The following is a 9,512-nucleotide window of genomic DNA, read 5'->3' on the forward strand; positions in this document are numbered from 1 at the left end:
ATATTTCCTTTTATAAACAACTCAAAAACATTGTCATGTACTGTTTTTGTTTTGTGGGTATTTTTTGTCTGCCTGTCAACATTGATTTTGAAAGTTTCCTTGTAAATGTCATAGATGAATGTACAAAACTATAACATTTCTTTCTGAAAATCTTGCATTTCCATGTTTAAACTTAATGATACTTTTTGACATTTCTCACCCTTGAGTTGGAATAACTATTATTGCTTACTCTCCATTAAGTCAATTATGGTTGTATACCCAAGCCAAGAAAAAAAGATCCTCTAGAGATTCCAGATCTAAACAGTGCCATTTACTGGTGTATTTAGAACTTGAATATTTCCTCTATTGTCTCACTGAGGTGATATCATAAATCACTGATTCTCTAGATCAAATTTAAATGTCTTGAACACCTATTAGGTATAGAACCCTTGGAAATGAAACTTTATAAGTAAAGAAATCTACCAAGGGAAATAAATATAATTATATTAGTCCTGGGAAGTGAAAGGAATTATGTCCTTTCCTTAGATCTTTATCATTCATTTAAACTCACATTTGAAGCAACAGATTGAAGAATTTTCACTGTTTGTGCTTTTTATTTAAATCAAAGCTATCCTATGCCAATTTTGAGAAAGAAAAGAAGTACTTCACCATTCTAGATGCCCCCAGGCATAAGAGTTTTGGCCAAACATGATCAGTGGTGCTTCTCAAACTGATCTGGCTGTGTTGTTAATTTCTGCCTGGAAAGGAGAATTTGAAACTGTATTTGAAAATGGAGAACAGAGAAAAGAATGTGCCTTTGTTTTTTTGCAAAAATAAGCTGGAATAAAATACTTAATAGTGCTTATCAATAAGAGGTATGATGCAACAATAAAGAGGAACAATGAAATATATGAAGAATGTGAAGCAAAGTTGGTGTCATTTTTGAAAAAAGTTGTTTCCATTCCAAAAAGGATATAACTTCATACCCTGATCTGGATTGACTGGTGCAAAACTATTATTTTTTTAAAGAAACATGTTTAAGTTCCAAATTTTCCCCTCACTTTTTCCCTCTCTTCTCCCCTCTCTAAAGTGGTAAGCAATCACATATAGGTTATACAAGGGCAATTATGTAAAACATTTTCATATTAGTCGTGTCTAAGAAGACTCAAATGAATAAATGAAGGAAAATAAGTGAAAAGTAGCATGCTTCAGTCTGTATTAAAATCAATATCAGTTCTTTCTCTAGCAGCAAGATAGTATGCTTCAATACTAGTCCTTTGGGGTTGACTTGGATCATTGTATTGCTGAGCCTAGATAAGTCATTCACAGTTTTTCATAGAGCAACATTGATTCCACTGTGCAGTGTTTTCCTTGTTCTGTTCACTTTACTATACATTAGTTCATATGTCTTTCCAGGCCTTTCTGAAATCATCCTGCTTGCCATTTCATATAACATAATAACATTCCTCTACAAACATACACCACTGTTTGTTTACCCATTCCCCAATTAATGGGTATCCATTTGATTTCCAATTCTTTGCCACCAGGAAAAGAGCTGCTATTAATATTTTCTTTTACAAATGTGTCTTATCTAAGGTTCTTTTCTTTTTTTTTTCTTTGTGGGGCGATGAAGGTTAAGTGACTTGCCCAAGGTCACACAGCTAGTAAATTCCAAGTGTCTGAGGCTGGATTTAAACTCAGGTCCTCTTGAATCCAAGGCCGGTGCTTTATCCACTGTGCCACCTAGCTGCCCCAAGGGTTATTTTCAATGGAATTTCTCTTTTGGTCTGTTGCTGCTAGAATTTGTTGGTAATATATAGAAATGCTGATGATTTCTGTGGGTTTGTTTTGTATGTTGCAACTTTGTTAAAGTTGTTAATACTATCAAGTAGATTTTTAATTGATTCTCTAGGATTTTCTAAATATAACATCTTATCATCTGCAAAGACAATAGTATTGTTTCCTTATTACCAATTCTAATTCCTTTAATTTCTTTTTCTTCTCTTATTGCTACAGCTACAATTTCTAGTACAATAGTAAATAAAAGAGGTTGTATGGGGCATCCTTGATTTACCCCTGATTGTATGAGGGAGGCATCTAACTCATTTTCATTAGAGAAAAGGCTTGTTGATGGTTTTAGTTAAATATTACTTATAAGTTTAAGGGAAACTCTTATTTTTTTCCATGCTCTATAATGTTTTCATATGAATGTGTATTGAATTTTGTCAAAAGCTTTCTCTGCATCTATTGAGATAAGCATATGATTTTGGCTAATTTTGTTGCTGATGTGGTAGATTATGTTGATAGTTTTCCTAATATTGAAACAGCCCTCTATTCCTGATATAAATCCCACCTGATCTGAAATATGCTAAGTTCTTTTTTTGATCGTGGCCATCAAGTATTCCAATAGTTCTTAAATTGTCCCTCCTTGATCTATTTTCCACCTATATTGTTTTTCAGAGGAGGTATTTTATTTTCTTCTACTTTAACATTCTCTTGATTCTGATTTATTGATTCCTGTTGTCTTATTGAGTCATTAGATTCCATCTGCCCAATTCTGATTATTAAGGAATTATTTTCCCCAGTTAACTTTTGCACTTCCTTTTCCATTTGGCCAATTGTATTTTTAAGGAGTTTTGTTTTTCCCTCCCAAGGTATTGGCTCTCTTGCATAACTCTGATTTTTTTTCTAATTTTTCTAACTCTCTTATTTGATTAATAAAATCCTTTTGAGCTCTTCCTTTTCTGATTGGTTAATTCTGTTTTTCAGGGAGTTATTTTACTTGCTAATTTTTTGTATGTCCTTCCCCATGCTATTGACACTTTTTAAATGATACTCTTTCATTACTGTCATTTCTTTTCCAGATTTTTCTTCTACTTCTCTGATATGCTTTACAAAATACTTGTTAAACTCTTCTTTTGGGGCCTGTGACCAAGTTGCATTTTTCTTTGAAGACTCACCTGTAGCTTTTTAGCATTATTACTGAGTTTGTGATTTTTTCCCTATCACTATATTACCATAGTAACTTTCTATGGTTAAGCTTTTTTGTTTGTTTTTGCTCATTTTATGCCTTTTTTGTGTGTCTTGGCCTTTTTATGTTAGAGTTGGGTTCTAGTCATGCACTATTCCAGATTTTTGTGCTAGGATTCTGGGTATTACTACTGGATTTTATTTAGCTGCTTTTTTTTCTCTGTAAGGTAAGCTTCCTTTTGGACTTGTACTTGGGGTGCATCCTCCCTGTTGGCCTCCCCTGCATGTGGGGTTTAGCTACTGGCCTGCTCCAGGTGTGGGGCCTTACTGCTGGGTTATTATAGTATCAGAGTATTTCTGGTGACTGGCCCTGCAAGAGGGTTCTTGTTGCTGGTCCTACAGAGGTTGCTATGGTAATGGGACCTCTCTGACAGGAGGTACTAGAAGAGTAATTTTGGATTGAAAAAGGAACCCTATGAAGTCCTCCCAAATTTCCCCTCCAAACAACTAGAAAACTGTCTCAGAATTATTCTAGTATCAGGGAAGCAGCTTACCAGACTAGGAGGAATGGTCTATTTTACCTGGGTGGGAGGGGAATGAGGTGCAAGAACAGCAGCAGCAGCAGCAGCAGCAGCAGAAACTTCAGGTGGAAGTACTATAGACTTGTAAAGTAATTTTGTTGCAATTTTGTAGAGGGTTGCCCCTCCCACCCAGCTGTTGGTTTGTTATGGGAATAGAATCTCTCTGCTTGTAAGCACCAGGTGTGGTATCTCACTACTGGCCAGCCTCTGGGCAGGGCCTCACTACTGGTCATCAGAGGGTCAAGACCTCTGTGGTGGCTTTTACTAGGAGTGGGATTTCTGGGATGGGGCCATACTATGTTACCAATACTGCTCACTTGCCTAGGGGACTGCTGGTTTGCAGGAGGGCAGGGCCTTACTGGTGGATTACCCCAGGCATAGGACCTAGCCACAGGCCCCCTGCTGTGAGACTGGTGGTTGCTGCTGCTTCTGCTGCTGCTCTTGGACCTCATTCCCCTCCCACACAGGTAAGACAGACTTTTCCTGCCTGGCTGGTAAGATACTTCCCTCCTCCTAGAATAATTCTGAGGCAGTTTTATAGTTGTCTGGAGGGGAAATATGGGAAGCCTTCAGAGGGTCCTTTTTCATTCCACCATCTTGGCACCAGAACTGGGGTAAACCTTAAAGAGCCATCAGATTTCTGTCATTGCTATAATGGGTTACTATTTATTCTATATCTGGATAATTTACCAAACTTCAATAGATCAGTTGATGGACCATTCTGGCTTTCAGTTGTGGATAAATACAAGGAAATGTGCACTGTGGTCCTGGGAAAGGTGTATATATAGGATATATTAGTAAAGGACAGCATCTTGTGATAATGCCAAACAAGCACAATGTGTAAGTTTTTGGAAACCTTTCTGATGATGTAGAAACTGATTTTGTAGTCCCAGGTGAAAACTTTAATATTAGACTAAAGGGAATTGATGAAGAAGCAATTCTTCCAGGTTTCATATTTTGTGATATTAATAATCTTTGTCATACTGAATGCACGTTTAATATCCACTGATTATTAAGCACAAATTGATCATCTGCCCAGGTTATAATGCAGTGCTGTACATCCATACCTGTAATGAAGAAGTTGAGATCACTTCAGCTTAATAGACAAAAAGTCAGGAGAAAAAAGAAAGAAACAACCATGTTTTGTCAAACAAGATCAAATTTGCATTGCCTGTTTAAGGACAGCAGGAACAATCTGCCTTCAGAACTTCCAATAATTGTTTTGTTATCACTTTCATGTCCCCAGCATCCTCCTAACCAGCTGATATTTCATTTCTATGAAATCTTTGCTAAGATGTTCTTAAATAATAACTTTGATTAGTATGTTTCTCTTAAATACAGAAAGACTTTAAAGAATAAATGGAGGAATTTCAGGTATAAAATAGACATAAAAAAGAAATACCTGAGGGGCAGAAGAGGTTTTATGTAATCCAACAAAATCTACTCTATAGGGAACTTCCTGTTATATCTACCTCTCTGTGACCGGTCTTACCCCTGATCTCTTCTCTCTTGGAATTATTGTATTTTTATTCTACCTATTATCATTTAAATTTTACATAGGTTTTATTTTGTAAAATCTGAAAATGAAATTCTATAAGTATTACAAATTATATTAGCTCCTTTTGTAGCTGCTGATATATATGTGGGGGGGGGGGGAAGGCTATCTTTGAACCCATAACCTCCTGGACTGATCAATGGATTTCTAATTAGTATCTCTGTCTTAAATCTCTGCCTGCTCTAATTTGTCCTCCACTCAGTATGAAAGTGATATTCATGAAGCAAAGGTCTGACCATATCACCCTTCTTTTCATTAAACTGCAAAGCTTCCCAATTAAGTTTAAAATCAATTTCTAACTTCGCTGTCATCTGAAATCCTTTATAGACTTTGCTTCTTAAATGTATAGGGAACTGAGCCAAATTTATGAAAATAAGAGTGATTTTTAATGGTCAAAGGGTATGAACAGGCATTTTTCAAAAGAAGAAATCAAAGCTATCAACAGTTGCATAAAAATCCACTCTAAATCATTATTGATTTGAGAAATGAAAATTAAAACAACTCTGAGGTACAACCTCATACCTTTCTCAGTGACTAACATGAAAGAAAGGAAAATGATAAATGCTGGAGGATATGTGTTAAAATAGGGACACTTACCCTTGATTTTGTTGTCAACTTGTCCAACTATTCTGGAGAACAATTTAGAACTATGATCAAAAGATGATAAAAGTGTGTTTACCCTTTGACAGATAAATATCATTAATAAGTCTATATCACAAAGAGATTGAGAAAATTATTTTTAAAAAGAGAGAGGGGGTTATTAGGAAAGACATGTACTACAAAAATATTCATAGCAACTCTTTTTTGTATGAAAGAATTGAAAATTGAGAGTATGCCCATTACTTTGGGAATGACTGAATAAGGTGTGGTATAGAATTGTGATGGAAAACTATTGTGCTATTAAGAAATGATGAGCAAAAACCCAAACTCAAATGATCTGAGTCAAAACAAACAAACAAAACAAAAAGAAAAAAAAAAGAAAAACTGTGTTATTCTTTTTCTCACTATCAGATTTTTTTTTAAAGTAGAGTGTTGTTTGATTTAAGGGGATTTGTTATATTCTTATTGATTCAAATAGTGGTAACATATAGAAGAACACTTAATTTCAAAAAATAAAGCTCCATGAATTTTACCATTTTTAGTCAAAAATTTCCTGAAAATATATACAAAATTTTATATAACTTCTACCTGCCATGCCAGATAATTTCTATGGTACAACTTTTTCATTAGTTCTAACTTCATTTGCTTTTGACTTTTAAAACAATGTTAGAAATTAGCATTAATTTGCATAGAAAGGCTTAACTCTATATCCATTTAAGCTTCCTAATTTTTGTGAAGTTCAAACAGTTGTCCTTGTCTAATAACTGAAGTAATTTGTTAACAAACCTGATTTCTAATTACTTGACTGATTATTCATTTTTTAACAACTCTGTACCAGACATGGCAAATTTATAAGTGAAATTGTGTTCCCAACTTATCAATTCATTCTCTTACATACCTTCTAAACTTTAAAGTCAATGGTCAGGGTGGCTAGGTGGTACAGTGGATAAAGCACCGGCCCTGGATTCAGGAGTACCTGAGTTCAAATCTGGTCTCAGACACTTGACACTTACTAGCTGTGTGACCCTGGGCAAGTCACTTAACCCCCATTGCCCCCCCCACAAAAAAAACACAATAAAGTCAATGGTCAGCAATAAAACCCAGTAAACACCTGCAAAATGACCTTATTCTTTACCTTGTCTCACTTGAAAATAATTTTCAATGTCTTTATCATGCAATAGATATTTATGCCTTTATATTCATTTAGCATTTGTTTAATGTGCCAACACTTTGTCTTCCTTTTACATATGCAATATTTTTATTTCCTTACAGTATATGCTGTGCCATTTTGATTTTTATCTTGATTGATTGAATAAACTTACAACATTCAAAACATTTGAGGAGAGATTTGCTAAAATGATACCAGTATTTGTTCCATGTTCATCTCAACTATGATGAACCTGGACATTTTAGGTGTGTCCCCAAGGTCTTTTATTAGGTATAAAACAAGTGTATGAAATGCATGTGCTACACTTATGAGTAATATTTGCTCCTAAAGAAACTTTTGAAGACTTAGTTGACAAAATTTTGGATCAACTAAATATAAGTATGACTTTTGAAATCGCTAAATGCCTTGGTTCTCAGTATTATTATTTATTTAATTTATTTCTTATAAATGTATAGTTTTAAGGCTTTTTTTCTGAAAGTATTATGTGGTTTTTTTTTAGAGTGGGTATGTGGGAGTGTTGTTTGTATACTGCTACTGTACAGCTGACATATGTTTTGTCTAAATATTTCTACACTATTAAATTATTTATTTTAGCATTAAGTTTTCTAAATTTGAAATTCAAAATTCTCTCCCTCTTACCCTTCCCCTACCTATTTCGAAGACAAGGTAAACTAAACAATATCAATTATATATGTGGTCATGAAAAATATATTTCTATATTAGCCATGTTACAAAAATAAATACCTAAAAACATAAAGAAAATTTTAAAAGTATTTTTGTAACATAGCTAATAATTTAATAGTGTAGAAATATTTTGACTTAACTGGGACTAATTTGGAGGGCCTAATCTGACTGGAGGACCAATCTGGGACTTTTGACTGGCTATCTGACTGCTATTAATTTAATGTGGGCCATTTATAAAGTTCCACCACACTGCTGCACTCCCAAAATGGCTAAGCAAAATATTAAGAAGTCTCTTAACTAAATAATCAAAGCAGAGTTTGTTTATGAGATATTATTTAAACATAAAAATACAGGGAAATAAAATGTACAACCTGACTGCGTTGTGGCTTCTCTTTTACCTGCTGCTCCTGGAACTTTTTTAATAAAATAAAGGTCTTGCCGCCTATTGCCTTAGGGTATGTTACACTTTCACTGCTCAGGTCCTTTCACTAACTCTGAGCCCCTTTCACTTTGTCTATCCCCCTGTGTCTAACTTTCCTTTCCTTACTGTCACTGCTGAACCCCTGTGTTTCTCTCACCAACCTCTCCTTCCGTTCTCCTAGTGCTCCAGTGTCTTTCTTTGTTCCTTTCATCTTGTCAGCTACCTTAATCTTGTCCTTCGGCCTCCATCCCTTCTTGCTCTTAGCTTTTTCTCCTTCCCCTGTCTCTTAGTGCTTCAGCCTTTCTGCTCTCTTAATCTTGTGAACCCCCTCTTAATCTTGTCTGCCGGCCCTCCTTCCATCTAACTCCCAGGTCTATATATATCTTACTTCTCTCCACTCAAATCTCAGGGCTGTTTGTGCCCCCATAGACCCCAAGCTAATCTGCCAGCCAGGGCTGCAGCTGGGGGGACAGGGATGCTCAAGTGTCTTGTGCATAACATACCCAGGGCTCCAGGGGTCCATGCCCCCTGCTGTATGCCTAGGGACCTTGGCACAGGCTACCCGAGGGTCTGGACTGCACGAGCCTGGGATCTCTCAGATAGATCCACTCAGGGCTGAGGGAGCTGGGGCCCCCTCCTAGCTGTCTGACCTGGTGTCTTGTACAATCCACAGGGCTTTTTGGCTCAGCTGAATCAGAGGGGGAGAGGCACCAGCACCTCCCACATAGAAGAGACACTGAGGGCTTAAGGCTTTCTAATCTTAGCCTAAAGGTAGGGTCCCCAAATCAAAATAAATTTCCACAGTAGCAAATAAATAAATAAATGAAACAGACAAGTAAACAAGCAAATAAATAGATAGAAGAAAGACTTTGTAAATCGGCCTTTCCTTACCTTTTGGTGGTTTTGCATATTTTAAAATGTTTAATTGGGTTGAGAATTTTCAGTTTTGTGATACTTTTTTTTTCCCTTTATGGATTGAGTTTCTAAAGCTTTTTCCACATATCAGTGCAATATTCATATTCCTTGCCTAAGGTTCCTGTCACAAAGTAATTTATTTTTTTTAATTTTGTTTTTATTGGGGGTTGTGTTATCTTTTCTTTAATAACTTGACTGAAACACCAATACTTTTTTGATAAATTTTTTGCATAGTTTTTTCCAAGTTTCTATGTTTTTCTTTGTATATGTATTTTCCATGCAATTCTTGTAAACAATAGATTGAAGATTAAAAAATATATCCTGGGGGGCGGAGCCAAGATGGCGGAGAGGAAGCAGCAAGCTGCCTGAGCTCTCCTTCTGTTCCCTCAAAACGAACATTAAATCAAGCCTCTGGACGGATTCTGAAACTACAGAACCTGCAAAGAGACAGAGAGACACAGTCCTCCAACCAGAGATAATTTAGAAGACTTCAGGAAAAGGTCAGTCTGACTCGGGCAAAAGGGAGGCCCAGCGCAGGGCAGCAACCCAGCGCTGAGGGGGTCGGGGCAAATCAGCAGGAGCTGCGGGTCACAGCCGAACAACTGAGGCTCCCGGAACCTGGTTCAAAAATCTGGTGGC

At 36.2% G+C, this 9,512-nt stretch overlaps 1 pseudogene; it reads left to right on the forward strand.

Moving 5' to 3' along the window:
• The first annotated feature begins 3,814 nt into the window (after window positions 1-3,814).
• LOC122749116 lies at window positions 3,815-4,747 on the forward strand (annotated as a pseudogene).
• Window positions 4,748-9,512: the final 4,765 nt, after the last annotated feature.

This window comes from Dromiciops gliroides, chromosome 1 (assembly GCF_019393635.1).
Source record: "Dromiciops gliroides isolate mDroGli1 chromosome 1, mDroGli1.pri, whole genome shotgun sequence".
NCBI lineage: Eukaryota > Metazoa > Chordata > Mammalia > Microbiotheria > Microbiotheriidae > Dromiciops > Dromiciops gliroides.